Here is a 15,829-nt window from a genome sequence, read left to right on the forward strand (position 1 = left end):
AGTTAAACTTATTGTTTCAGTCGATTTCTTTTAGAAAGTATGAGTTTGATTAGGGATTGTTTGGTTTAAGATTTCATTTTGGTTTAAGCATTAGTTGGTTGTTGGAATTGGGAGTTTGTTTCTATTATGTGTGCATAATCTAGAATCATAGGTCTAATGTCTATAGTCCTGTTTAGTTAGTTGGTTAGTTTAATTTCCTTCATTTTAGGCATTATCTTGTAAGTAGGTTAGTGGGTAGTTATTAAGTAGCTAGTACTTAACATATATTATATAGAGCTGCTAGAGTACGTGGGATTATGGGTGCGCTGGCATCTAGAGCCTTTGTTATAGACTCTGCCATGCAATACACCCCCACCCCTTGCCTGATGGAGGGCCCAGATGTCATGGCGCAGGTATAGCCTGCGTACTTTAGAATTTGGCTATATTATATTTTGGCTATATAAATTAGTAGAAAATGAGAGTGTAAACTTGGAAAAGAAAAAAAGTCCAATCGACCCAAATGCTATTGTTACAGTGGGAGTTTTCTTTTACTGGTAAACGAACAAATATAATATAATTAGAGCTTCTAGAGTACGCATGCCGCACTATAGATGTGGTGCGCAACCTTCTCAGCCACATGTAGTGCGAGGGTAAAACCGGAACAATTAGTGAACAAGTTGCCCCAAACAGGTTAACGAAAAATTCAAAAAATAAAATAGAAAGAAAAAACACGAAAATTTCTACTTTAGCGCTACTTTCTTTTAGTGTTCTTACATTCTCAAATCCCTAATTCCAATCATCGAGTGTTATTGCCATATCAACCCACCGTCTGCTCGCAAAAGGTACTCTCTCTCTCCCTCTATCTCTTTTTAACCCAAATTCTTCATGAATCAATTGGTTTTTTTGTTTTGTTTTGTGGCAATTAGTTAAACTTATTGTTTCAGTCGATTTCTTTTAGAAACTATGAGTTTGATTAGGGATTATTTGGTTTAAGATTTCATTTTGGTTTAAGCATTAGTTGGTTGTTGGGATTTGGAGCTTGTTTCTGTTATGTGTGCATAATCTAGAATCATAGGTCTAATATCTATAGTCTTGTTTAGTTAGCTGGTTAGTTTCCTTCATTTTAGGCATTATCTCGTAAGTAGGTTAGTGGGTAGTTATTAAGTAGCTAGCAGAAGCTACCACTGGAGAATCGGCTGAAGCTAGGAAGGTTGGATAGCTAGTAGTTAACATATATTATATAGAGCTGCTAGAGTACGCGGGATTATGGGTGCGCTGGAATCTAGAGCCTTGGTTATAGACTCTGCCATGCAATACACCCCCACCCCTTGCCTGATGGAGGGCCCAGATGTCATGGCACAAATACAACCTGCGTACTTTAGAATTTGGCTATATAAATTAGTAGAAAATGAGAGGGTAAATTTGGAAAAGAAAAAAGTCCAATCGACCCAAATGCTATTGTTACCTTTGGGAGTTTTTTTTACTGAAAAAGCGAACAGATATAATATAATTAGAGCTTCTAGAGTACGCATGCCGTACTATAGATATGGTGCGCAACCTTCTCAGCCACATGTAGTGCGAGGGTAAAACCGGAACAATTAGTGAACAAGTTGCCCTAAACAGGTTAACGAAAAATTCAAAAATAAAATAGAAAGAAAAAACACGAAAATTTCTACTTTAGCGCTAGTTTCGTTTAGTGTTCTTACATTCTCAAATCCCTAATTCCAATCATCGAGTGTTATTGCCACATCAACCCACCGTCTGCTCGCAAAAGGTACTCTCTCTCTCCCTCTATCTCTTTTTAACCCAAATTCTTCATGAATCAATTGGTTTTTTTGTTTTGTTTTGTGGAAATTAGTTAAACTTATTGTTTCAGTCGATTTCTTTTAGAAAGTATGAGTTTGATTAGGGATTGTTTGGTTTAAGATTTCATTTTGGTTTAAGCATTAGTTGGTTGTTGGGATTGGGAGTTTGTTTATGTTATGTGTGTATAATCTAGAATCATAGGTCTAATGTCTATAGTCATGTTTAGTTAGTTGGTTAGTTTCCTTCATTTTAGGCATTATCTCGTAAGTAGGTCAGTGGTTAGTTATTAAGTAGCTAGTGCTATAAATTGTAGTGTATCTCATCTACTACAAATGAAGAGAAGTATATTATTGTAGTTTGCACTTGTGTGTGGATTAGGAGGTCAAAGGCTCCTCAATAAGCCTTAATGTTATATGTTTTTGATACAACCACTTCTAGATTATATCAGTGTCCAGTTAATATTTTGTGGTAGATGTTGGTTTGCACGTTGATATAGAAGCCCAATTGATATAGAAGTCCTATATATTTGATTGATTGTTGGCCTTTGGGTTTAATAATAGTGATTCTAAAGTGTGCTGGATGCACCGGTGCGTTGGATTCAGGACTCTTGATTCAAGACTTTGTGGGGTAGTACACACGCACCTTTTGCTGATAGGATGGCCCAGAGATTCGAGAGTACAGGTACAGCCTGCGTACTCTAGATTTTGCATTTTAATAATTGTTGTTTATTTCTTTTTTGGTTAATATTACTCATCATAGTTTATTGTTTTTCCAAAATCTAGAAGCTCTATTGATCTATATTGTTTTCATCGAGAAAAGTAGAAAGGATTAAAAGTTACGTATAGTTTTTTTTTTTGTTTTTTCTTCCAGTTCTATCGTCAATTCATCACCAAATCACTGTTGAGTATTAGTGAATATAACTCGAACATTACTTCTTACAGTTCCTCAAATGAGTATGTCAAGTTGTGTATTTACTTTGAAGCAGTCATGGTCTAGACCAATTCATAGTCTTATCTAGTTATCTCCTTGTTTTGGTCTTTAGTAGGACAGAACAACGATTTAAACAAGTAGTGATAGCTTAGCATTATCTACTAGAAAAACCAGAAAAATGAGTGACCAAGTTGTCAAACAAGTTAACAAAAAAAACAAGAAAAAAAAAGGTTTTCCACTTTAGCACTACTTTCGTTCTCCCTTCGGTCAAACAGAAAATCCAACCGTTCACTTCAATTTCGACGACATTCTCTGATCAATTTCACCTTGTGCATAGTAGAAGCTCTATAAAAATATCATCATATCTTTCTTTCTTTTCTTTACACTCTCTTGTCTCAAATCCCTAATTCCAATCATCGAGTTTTAAGAGGGGTTCAGCACGATAGGTATTAGATTTTTCTTATTTCTTATTGGTTTCAAGTTAGTTTGTTTTAAATCGACAGGCCTAATTTTTTATTTCTCTTTTTTATTTCATTTGTTTTCAGTATTTCAATATAGTATATAATATTTATCTGGGTTTCTTTTGGAGATCCATATATTTGATGTTTATATGCAAATTAATTCCATAATCTCGGTATAAACACATGTTATAGTATAAATGGATCTGGACACACATTGAGAAGAAAGCAGTATTAATCATGGTACATGGGTTATTGGACTCCTTGTATGCATAGGTTAATGAACTAACTATGAGTAGATATAAAAAGAAATGTTTAGGTTTATGGGAAGTCAATTGGAAACCTGTGTGCATGCTACATTTGTACTCTCCTCTTGGCCAATGGTAGACGCCTAGGCGAAGGGGGATGAAGTCGTGGGATGACATTTCTGATAGAGAAACAGTGTTCTCAGATGATTTGTAATTGAAATTAGGAATGTAATGCGTGTTAGTAATTGAAATTATCTCGGCAATATTTGAATTAGCAAACTAACTTTGTACTAAAGGTTGAGTTGTTACACCTTGATTTTTCAATTACTTTTATTAGCATTTCTAGCATCGCATTTGTAATTCATGCAAATCGCTGTTGAGGGCTAGGAGAGCCTAGATCCAGTACCTTGCCATGCAATACACCCTTACCTTTTGCTAGTGGAGGGCCCAGATGGCATGCGTACTGATAAGAGCCCAAAACTGTAGTTTTAACCCCTTAACAATAATATTTTTAGACCAATTATGCGAGTAATAAATAAGAGTTAATGCTGATTACGTGCTTTTATATATTTCAGGCATTAAAGTCTATTTTGTGCAGAAATGTGCCACTTTGGCGATATAAAGGAGCAAGGGTTGGCTGCTAAGAAGTTTTGTGAATAAAGGCCAAGATTCAAGGAGAAAAAGCCTTTGTAAAGCCCGATTAGAAGCTAAGAAGTCAGAGTCAATGCGGGCAGAAACAGCACACAAAAGTCAGTAGAACTTTCGAAGACTGTATCTTTGGACTCAGACCTCGAAATTGGGCCTACCTTATGTCAAATCGACCGGCTCAGAAAGAGCTTTCCAATGGTCCAAACCTTGAACCAATCAGAGGAGCAAAATTAGACAAAAAGCCTGCTGAAGTCAGATCCAACTGAAAAGGGCCCTGTGGACTGAAGAGATTGGGTTTTGGGCTCGATTTTCTGGCCCAAAACATGGCTCCTCAGCCCATGCACGAAAAAGTGGATATGGTCTCCTCCATTTGTATGGAGAAGACTTAGCTCTTAAGTATATCTAGATCTAGATTAGAAAATTAGGTTAGACTCCATTAATTAGTTCTAATAACTTGTTTTAGATCTAGTTTTTACATTCAATGAATTAGTTTTAGAACAAAATAGATTATTATTTAGAATCACTATTAGTTTTATAATAAAGTATTAGTTTTCATTTCAATTTAGTTATTGATTAAATTCTTATTTAGTTTTAGTTGTTTTAAATTCATAAATTAGGTTGTCTTCATTTTGATTCTTAGACTATTGTTAAAATTAGATTTATAAAGTTTAAATTAGTTATTAAATTATGACTTGTTATTATTGTTCTTGTGTAAGGAATGATAGTATAATGATATTAGGCTAAAACCTCCATTAGAGGAGGTTAATGAAGTAATGTGAGGATGATTGCTTGTTAGAATAGTTGTTATTTAGAATAGAAATTTCGCATCTTATTACTCTCACCATTGTTCCTTATGTTTGTTCAATTGAATTTGTTTAAGTCTTGAGAGTTAAGAGTGGAACAATTCCGTACTCGATATATTGCATGAATATATATGTGAGAGTAGAAAATAAAATAATTGATACCGTAAGAATGAGGTTAGAGTAATCTAGTTGTGTTTTTATGGGTTATCAAATGGCGTCGCTGCCATCTTAATCTCATTCAAGACAAGAATTCAATTGCTTGAATTCAAGGGGCAATCCCCTATTCTCTACCCACCCACCCTTTTAATTTTTAATTTTTATTTCTTGAATTTTTGGAACTGTTCACTGTTTTAGGCATAGAGGCTGCGGATTCACAGAGGAAAACACTGCAGTAAAGGTATTTGTAAATTTTGAAAAATTCTGAAAATTTACAGGAATAATTCTTAAGGCGTTATTGATTTACTGTAATATTGTTAGATTTTTTCTGGTTGTTTTACCTAGTGAAATAATACGATCTTTACAGTGCTGCATTTCAGTTTTCAAACCGTAAGTTTTTGAAAAACAGACAAGTAAGGTTACTTAGGCAGTACCAAAAATTCTAAACTTTTTACAGGAGTATCTATCCTAAGTCAGGAGTTTGCAGTAAAAATATGACGAGTTTTTGAATTGTTTTGACCTCCTAACTAGTGGAGTGTTTCCAATGTGTTTCTGCAGTTTTGTAAACACTTAATTTCTGGAACAACAGCCGATAAGGAGGGTTTGTGGAACTCCAATTACTCTAAATTTTTTTAAAGGAATACCCATGATCTGTCAGGAGTCTCCAGTAAAATTTTGGCGATTTATGTCTCTGTTTTGATTGGTTAACCATTCGGTTGTTTGTATTGTGTCCGAAAACTGTTTCACAAACTTTGAAGGGAAGTAAAAGGACTTTTATAGCTCCGATTGATCTGAAATTTTACAATCACTTAATAGACATCTTAATATTGACATCTTATTGAATTAAATTGTAAAATTTCAAATTTTTTTTTGAAACCACGACCAGCCCAAAACACTGAACTTATAAATTCCGCCCCTAAGGCCATTTTGGCCATACTAGATGCTTTATTTCAAAGATTAATTTTTCACGGGTGAGTCCAAATTTTCATTTCTTCAAGTTATTAAGTATTTCTAACATCATATAAACACTGAGATCGCATTATACAAGATGCTATTCAAGCGTAGCAAGGAGGTGATAAGAGCCCCAAAGCGTAGTTTTAACCCCTTAATAATCATCTTTGTTAGACCAATTATGTGAATAATAAGTAAGAGTTAATGACCGATTACGTGTTTTATGCATTTCGGGCTTCAAAGTCCATTATGTTGAACTGTGCCACTTTAGCGAGATAAAGGAGCAAGCGGTGCGTGAGAACTTCCGAATGCCATATCTTTGGACTCGTTTTGTTCGAATTGGGCCTACCTTATGTCAAAACGACCAGCTCGGAAAGAGCTTTCCAATGGTCTAAGCCTTGACCCAATCAGAGGAGCAGAAGTGGACGAAAAGTCTGTGGAAGCCAACTGCAGCTGAAGAGGCCTTTTTGGACCGAAAGTATTATGTTTTGGGCGATTCTGCGGCCCAAAACATGGCTCCAAGCCCATGCACGATTTTGGATCTGGATGTATAAAAACAAAAGCTTCACTCTTTGTTAATGGTAGCTAGTTAGACCTAAATTAATATATAGAATTCTAGATCTAGTTTTATTAATAGATTAAGTTTTAGTTCCATTTCAATTCCATTTTTTAGATTAAATCTTTGAATGATTGTTCTTGATTGATTAGATTAATAAAATAGTTAGTTGTCAATTTGAATTTTGTCATTTCCATTCTAGATCTAAATTAAATTCTTGTTATCATTCCATTCGGTCATTAAATTAGATTCATTATTGTTTAATTAAGTAAAATTCAATTTCTTACATTATGTTTAGTTTAGATTTAATGGGAAATGTTAGGTTGATGACTCAAGGCTAAAACCTCCATTAGAGGGTTGATGAAGCCTTGATGAAAACTTAGTGGTTAGTATAGAATTGGTTGTAGAATCTATTCCACTCTAGAAGGTGGTGTTTAAGCCATGAGAATGGGTGGGCGACCTCACATGCTAGTTAGTATCGGTAGAAATGCCATGAACACTAGGGATTAGAACTTCGAAATTTCGCCCGTAGAGCGTGAGAATTGAGATACAACCTTCTACGCTAGGTTGTTAAGTTGGATTCGAGGTGAATTCAATTCCCTCTATTTCTTTATCTGAATTCAAACTATCGTATTTCCATAGCATTAAGTAGCTTAAATTAAAATAATCAATTTCATATTGCATCGTAGTATAATCCCCTCGTAAATCTCTCATTTGATTACTTAGACTTAGAAAACAATCCGTGCTAGGGAACTAGGAGTGGAGCGAACTTCCTACTCCACTTAGTGCAATCGTTCGAGAGTAGAAAACTTTTGATAAGCGCTACAGCAAATAGCGGTTTAGTTTACTTACGTTGTGAATTCATCGTTCATTTAAGTAGGTAAAACTATACATTTTCACGTTTATCAAATGGGCCTTGCCATCTTAGTTACACTTTAGCATTGTTTTCATAGTAGAAGTAGTCATTTTTAAGTCCCATTAAACCCACCCACCCTTGTTTGTTTCATCTTTGTGGTTTGCCCGTTTCAGTATTGACAAATTCGAGAAAATAAATAAGGCGCGACCAGCTAAGAGGCGACCAGCTTAAGTTCTTGGAATTTTGTTTACCAGCGGCGCGCGCATCCATACCAAAGCGCGACCAGCTCAAACATGGAACTTCGACAACCCAATCGAGCGACCGCCCTAAAAACTTTGTAATCTGAAAATTACTTTCGGGGCCTTGGCGCTTCTACTTTCAGCCTTGGTCGCCCGATCATTAAAATTCAGTTTTCCACGGTCTTGATTCAAACTTTGATCTTTCATATTTTTCAGTGTTCTAATCTCTTATATACGAACAGCGTATACAAAGGCGCTATTCATAAAGCGAAGCAAAGACGCTATCGGTATTCCTTTCTTCCATACCTCGCATTTCGGTTAGAGGTTTTCTACTAGTATATCGAATTGTTTGGAGTGTTGCATGTTTAGTTAAGCTCAACTTAGTCTTGCATGAGATTAAGGTGCAGTCGAACAAAACAACAAAGCGTAATTACGGCAACAAACAAGTCTATCTAGTACACCACCCGACACCTCTAACTACTATCACACACCATACGACATAATGGTGAAGAAAGAGACTCCTCTCTCCGACTTTTACAAAGCCTTGGCGATAGCCCCAAATCGTGCATCGTTCTAGCGGACCGGTGGGGATTTTTGAATCCCCAAACATATTTAATTTGTTACCCGTTTTTCATGGGTTAGACCATGAAAAACCTTATCGGCTATCGTAGGATTGAACAAGTCCTTACAACATTCCATCATCCTACGGTAGGTCGCGGAACAAATTAAAGCGAGGGTATTCCCTTTCACCTTAGCCCGATAAAGGCGGCATCTTGGTTAAGCTGCCCAAAGCGCCTAATTCGTGGACTTCGTGGGCTAAACTTGTTCATTTGTTTATGGAACATTTTTACCCTTTAAAGACGGATGAGATGCTTTCCAAGATTCATTTTTTACGGCCGAATCCTCATGAATCATTTTTACGGGGCATGGAATCGTTTCACCCGATCTCTAATAGAGTGTGCACATCATAACTTAGCTAAAGACCGTTAGTTCGTGCCTTTTTCAAAGGTCTTCTACACCACCATAAAGAAGTCCTTGACATAATGAATGGGGTAGTTTCCTAAGTAAAGGAGCCTCGGAGGCTTATAAATTTTTAGAAGACCAAACTAAGCGGAATAATAATTGGGGGTAGTGATGATATCCCATTTCGCTAGTTCTTCTTCAACCGGTAAAAGCCGCCCGGTATGTTTGAGAAGAAAACCGATCGAACTTAAAAATCTAATCGAATCTCTAACTAAAAAAGTAGAGGCTATTTACGCTCAACAAAAGCCTATCCCGTCATGAATGTAAACTCCAACCCATGTAATTTCTGTTTGAGTCCGAGCACCACGGCGATTATTGTCCTCTAGCTTATGAACAACAACCACGGAACAAGATAATGTTTACTCTATTAATAACTATCCTATTCTAGCGCCCCTTGGAACAACATCCAACCGGTTGGAGAAATAATCAACAAGTAACACTTCGAGTCTGATAATCAAAGCGTTAGGCAAAGCAAACAATTATAACCAAGCTCCACCTAGGCAAGGACAAGGACAAGGACAAGGACAAGGTCAAGGGAATTATAATAATTATAACAACAAAAGCGCCCAACCACGACAAGGTCAAGCACAAGGTCGGAATAATTATAATAATTATAATACCAATAAATTATCGTTAGGTTAATAATAATAACTATCACAACCCACCCATAAATAATCAGCGAGAGATAGTTCAGTCCACACCACCCGTGACTACTACACCTACACAACGGATCGTATCGGCGCCTTTATACAAGTTACCCGACAACTTTTCGGACAATGACTCAATCAAACCAGCCAGATTTTACAATCCATAAATCGGGGCATACAACGGTTAGCCCAAGCGAAAGCCCAACCAAAGCGTGTTTCGGGACAAGCAATACCAAACCCTAAAAGCAGCAAACCGCGCCTTTGAGGTAAGCGGTAATTCTGAATGCGGAAACTTCTCGTAGGTGACCTAAATGCCATCACCACTCTCGCTCACGAAGAGTGGTTGATAACAAAGTAACTATGCCTATAGTTACCCCATCGATACTCCTACACGGATGTCGAACTAGATGCGAAATAGAAGCTGAAGAACCTACCCCTTTGTAGAGGTCCCGGTTAAACCACAACCTAAGAACGAGAAAGCCAAGGTTACACTTCAAGTCGAACCATACACTAAATATAGAAGCGAAACCACCGTTCCTCAAAAATTAGCCATGCTAACCGGGGATACAAACTTTGAGTAGATTAGGAGCGTTTTCAAGAATCTAACGATAAACCTTTCTTTTTTCGAAGCTATTAAAAGCTCCCTAACCGCTAAGTTTCTTAAAGAGTTGTGCACTACTAGAAGCGTAAGACCAATATACCTAAAGGCGCCTTTTAAGCTGAGCGGTTCAACTTTATCGAAAATAATGGAATTGTTAAGTACAAGGACCACAGTAGATCCCTCTTGTAAAATGCACCTTAGGAGATTCCCACCGCGACCGCCTTATTAGACACGGGGCGAGTGTTAACTTACTCCCGTATTACTTGTATAAACAAATAGGTCTACGAGGAAATGCAACCTACAAAATAGCGTTGCAATTAGCGGACCGAGGTCAATTAAGTATCCTAAAGGTGTAGTGGAAAAGCGTGCTTGTTAAGGTTCGGGATTTCTACTATCCTGCTGATTTTGTTATCCTCGATCTGAGAGAATTAAGCTAATGACTCTGTACCGATCATCTTAGGGCGCCTTCTTCTTGGCTGCCAATAAACTTATAAATTGTCGCGATGGAAAGATGTCCTTATCTTTTGGCCATCTTTTCCGTCGAGGTAAATGTTTTTAAAATGATGAAGCGGTTACCCGGATTCGATGCGTAGATGGGGAGGTTAGCATGATCGAGAGTTTAGCTCAAGATTATTTTAACAACCCGTTTCACGAAAACAATATGTACAAATTCCTTTCTTTTGGAACTTGATTTTGTAAATGACTCTACTTAGAGGAAGTCAACACCATCTGGAGTCCACACCAATTGTAGACCGTCGGTTGCTCCATATCGCGATTCACGAAGACTTGCTACCTAAGCAAGTCTTCATTCACCTGAATAAGGACACTTATGAAACATCAGCGGACATTCCGTCCACACGGTCTTAAACCTCTTCCCGGGTTAAAATATATTCAACTTGATCCGGATGGTAGTCACCCGATAATTATATCTTCTCTGTTAACTAAGGATGAAGAGACATGTTTAATAAGGGTGATTAGGGAACATCGGTCTGCGATTGGTTGGTCCCTAGCCGACATTAAAGGGAATTGACCCTAATGTTTGCACTCATCGTATCCATTTGGAGGATAGCGAAGACTTCTCGCGAACCTCGGCGTCGCTTGAAACCGCCATGAAAGAGGTGGTTAGGGAAGAAGTCTTGCGATTACTTTCGATCGCGGTATTATATACCCGATCTCCGATAGCGAATGGGTAAGTCCCATTCATGTAGTTCCTAATAAATCGGGGAGTTACCATGTGCGTAGCGGGGAAGGGTGACTATGTTGTCACTCAAGGTCTATGAAATGGAGAATCGTATTGATTCTGAGGCGTTTAAATGCTATGACCGCGAAAGGATCACTTTCCTTACCATTTATAGATCGGATGCTAGAGCGTCTAGGCTGGTCATGCCTTTTATTTTTTACGGATGGCTACTCGGCTATTTTCAGATTATTATTGATATTGATGACCAGAAAAGACAACCTTCACATGTCCGCCCGGAACATATGCCTATAAGCGAATGCCTTTTGGCCTTTGTAATGCCCACAGTACCTTCGGTGATGTATGCTTCATATTTTTAGTGACATGGTAGGCTTTATGGAAGTGTTCATGGATGATTTTTCTATCTATGGAGACTCCTTTCTGAGAATGCTTGTCTAACTTTGTCTAAGGTCTTGACCACGGTGTGAAGAAAAGAGCCTCATTTTAAATTGGGAAAAGTGTCATTTCATGGTCAAAAGGGCATAGTACTAGGTCATATTGTATCTAGTGATGGCATCGAAGTAGATAAAGCCAAACTAGATAAGATAGCGACCCTACCTAAACCCGCGGACTGTCAGGTGAGATTAGAACCTTTCTAGGCCATGCGAGGGGTTTTATAGGCGTTTCATTAAAGATTTTTCGAAAATAGCTAGGCCTTTAACTAACCTGCTTTTGAAGGATGCAATCTTTGATTTTAATTTTAAGCGTAAACGGGCTTTTGAAACCTTAAAAGCCGCCTAACCACTGCACCTATTATCTGACCTCAGTTGGTCTAAACCTTTCGAACTCATGTGTGATGCTAGTGACTATCACGGTTAGTCTTTGTCTTGGGGACGAAACTAGATAATAAGTCCTTTGTTATTTATTATGCTAGTAAAAATATTAAAGCGATGCTCAATGGAATTATTCAACTCTTGAAAAAGAATTCTTAGCTGTCATTTATGCTTTAGATAAGTTTAGTCCTTATTTGGTTGGTTCTAAAACTTTAGTTTACGGACCATGCAACCCTTAGGTACCTTCTTGCAAAGAAGGATGCTAGCGAGAGATTAATCCGATGGATTCTTCTCCTGCAAGAGTTCACATTAGAAAAAAAGGACAAAAGAGGGTCAGAAAGCGTGGTTGCCGACCACTTATCTAGACTTACAAATGGCGATAGTAGTGATTCGAGTCCATACGGGACTCTTTTCACGATGAGCATCGTATGCTATTTTTTCATCACCATGGTATCGCGGACATCGTAAATTATTTAGCGGCTGATGTTATGCCTTATAATTGGACAAGAAATGAGCGTAAGAAGTTCTTGGCGAGTCAAGTTATACTCTTTGGGATGAGCCCTACCTTTTTAAGTATTGTGCGGATCAGATTATTCGTCGTTGCATTCCCGGTGGGAATATAATGAAGTTCTATCGTTACGCCATGACAAAAAGTGTGGTGGCCACTTTAAGCGGAATGAAAACAGCCGCTAAAGTTCTTTTAATGTGGATTTTATTGGCCTACCCTTTTTAAGGATGCCGAAGTGCATTGCAAGGCGTGTATTAGATTTGCCAACAACTTGGGCGAATCCCTGGCGTAATATGATGCCATTAAATCCAATCTTGATAGTAGAAATTTTTGATGTTTGGGGTATTGATTTCATGGGCCCTTTCCCTGTTTCCCACGGTTATATTTATATTCTAGTTGCGTGGATTCGTGTCTAAATGGATAGAGGCCCTAGCTTGCGTAGCAATGACCATAAGACCGTGGTATTTTTATTAAAGAAATATATTTTCTGTCGGTTTGGCATTCCTAAAGCCATCATTAGTGATGGTGGAACACATTTTACCTTGAGTTGTTGCATCCCTAGTGAAAAAGTATGGAGTTACACACAAAGTAGCAACTCCTTATCATCCACAAACTAGCGGCCAAGTAGAAGTTTCTAATAGGAAAATCAAAAGATTTTAGAAACAACGATAAAACCACGATAGGAAAGGCTGGTGAAGCGTCTATCGGATGCCTTATGGGCATATAGAACTGCTTTCAAAACTCCTATAGGTATGTCTCCCTTTAGACTTGTATTTGGGAAACCATGTCATTTGCGGTTGAATTAGAGCACCGTGCTCGTGGGCTATAAAAGCCTTAACTACAATATTGATGAGGTAGGTGTCAAGCATGAAGTTACAATTAAATGAGCTTGAAGAAATCCGTGGCGATTCTTACGATCTCGCATGAAGGATTATAAAGCTAACATGAAGCGTGTTCATGATAAGCATATCTTCGCCAAAGAGTTTGTGGTCGGACAAAGGTTTTGCTTTACAACTCCGTCTACATATTTTCCCGGGAACTAAAAACCCGTTAGTGCGGTCCTTTTTAAGTTCTTGAAGTCACCCCTTACGGGGCAATTACCTTAGTAAATCCAAGGACAACGGTACCTTTCAAGTTAACGGTCAGCGGTTAAAACATTTTTCACGAACCACGTCCCACGATATAGAGGAAGTCCTTTTACGGGGACCCTATATATGAGGAATGACCCTTGTCATTGGTGTACTTCCTTTCACTTCCATTTAATGGTAAGTGCACCATTAAGGTAACGGGCCCTCCCTATGGAGTGTGTGGCTGTAAGTACGGATCCTAAGTCCACGGTTCACATATTTCCGTTTTCCACTCTTGCATGTTTTTCGGATTTTTTGAGTCATGTTTCTCTATATGGTGTGAATTATGTCTTTCTTTGCTTAATGTTTTTGCTTATTAAAAAAAAAAAAAATATATATATATATATATATATATATATATATATATAAAATAATAATAATAATAATAATAATAATAATAATTGTTTTCATTTTTAGATATAGATATATATCTAAACCCATAGAACTAGCAATCCAACAAGTCTTGGGAATCGACTTTAAAGCGACCCATGTTAAAACAAATTTTGTGTTTAAAATTTGTTTTGGGAGTCAAGGAACTTCGATCTTTCCATCGGATTGCTCGAACTTTCTATTTGTGTTGCTTAGGTCCATTAGTATAGTTCATTGGGGTTGATGTCATCTAATTTAGTGTTCATTCGTTAAGCATAACTTCGTCATGCCGCGCACTTCGAGGCGTTTTCCACTATCTTATATGTCACCCACGGTCGGAATAGAGTAGTTTATGGATCAATGGATTGGAAATTCTCTCCTGATCATTTCCATATCTCATTCGAGAAAATCGGACCGATAGCGAAGCGGAAATTTAGTTTGAAGTTCATTTAAAATCGGCGAAAGTCGAAAAATCGAATTGGGCTTGGGCCCAACTTCAGCTTCCCTACTGGCGCCCAGCTCCCTTTCAAAATCCAAATCGCGAGTTCATCTTCTCCAACCGCTTGTCACAAATTTAAATTCAAACCCTAGCAACCAAAAAAAAAAAAAATAGAATAAAAATAAAAATAGAATACATCAAAATAGAAAGACATCCAGCCCTTTGTGAAACACCAACACAATCTCCAACCGTTTCCACCAAGAAACCACCCACTAATTCAAGTTTTCAAACCTGCCGCCGTAACGTAACCACCCGCCACCACCATTGTTTCTCCTTGTTTTCATCAAACTTGCATCCACCTCCATCTACAAACCCCAAATCGGTTCAAACTCAATGGGCTACTGACGAAGAATGTTATCGAAGCACTTGGCGTTTGAGGCCGACCATTTCGCACCATTTCTGGCGCCAATATGATTAAGAGGGATTGGAGCGACTGTGGTATTATTAGGCGGGGATTTCTATCACTATGATTTGGTAGAACAGTTTTATAAGAAGCGAATTGGGAGGAAATAGGATTTTCATTAGGATAGCGAGGAGCGAGGAGGAAATGCGAGGCGGTTGTTGGGTGAGCTATTAGGAATCACGCGCTGTAACCAACCTAGATCGACCATTCGGGGAATCGATTATCTGCGGTTCTGTTTTGATGAAAGATCACGGTCATAGAGGGTGAATACAATACGATATCTCATTCGTTAAGCGGGCGACCACGAGAACCAATCAGGTTGTAGCTTTCGGTGGATTGGTAGGAACGATCCTCGGGAAAAGACAAAGTCGGCGACATCGGACTTCGATTAATGCGCGTTCTCTGGATTTTGCAAGCGAATGAGTGTAATTTCTGCATCCTCGATTTAATTTTGAATGTGATTAGAGGGTGGGGAAGAGCATGGCCTCTTCCGTATTGATCACTAAGATTATGCTCTCATTTAGAACCGCCGCTAAATCTGCTCCTATTAAGATCAAATTGCATTCTAATGCAAGTATTTATAAGGAATGCATCAAGAGACTTGGCGTTGTCTGAGAGAATAAAGTTGAGTCGAATAATGAAAGCGAAGATATGACATGGTTGGTTGAGGATAATTTCGATAGTCATACTTCTAATTTAGAGCGAATGATAATCTTTGCAAACTGGTTTTGCGATGCGATTATCGTATCTGTGAAGATATCCGACATAGACAAATTGTAATTGAAATAAGCAAAGCGAACTTTCGGACGAGAGTTGAAATGCTTTCGAAAAAGTCGGGGAAGATATCTTGTCTAACTTGGAGATTATCCACGGAATCACCAAGCCCGATTATGCGATACTCAAAGGCGAGATGGAAGCCGCGGTAGCTTGTTCGGGGATAGAGATGCTACGGCGTATGCCACTTTCGTGGATGAGTGCATCTCGGTGAGTCGAGAGGCATGAGTCGTCGTCG

This window comes from Coptis chinensis, chromosome 4 (assembly GCF_015680905.1).
Source record: "Coptis chinensis isolate HL-2020 chromosome 4, ASM1568090v1, whole genome shotgun sequence".
In the NCBI taxonomy this organism is placed as follows: domain Eukaryota; kingdom Viridiplantae; phylum Streptophyta; class Magnoliopsida; order Ranunculales; family Ranunculaceae; genus Coptis; species Coptis chinensis.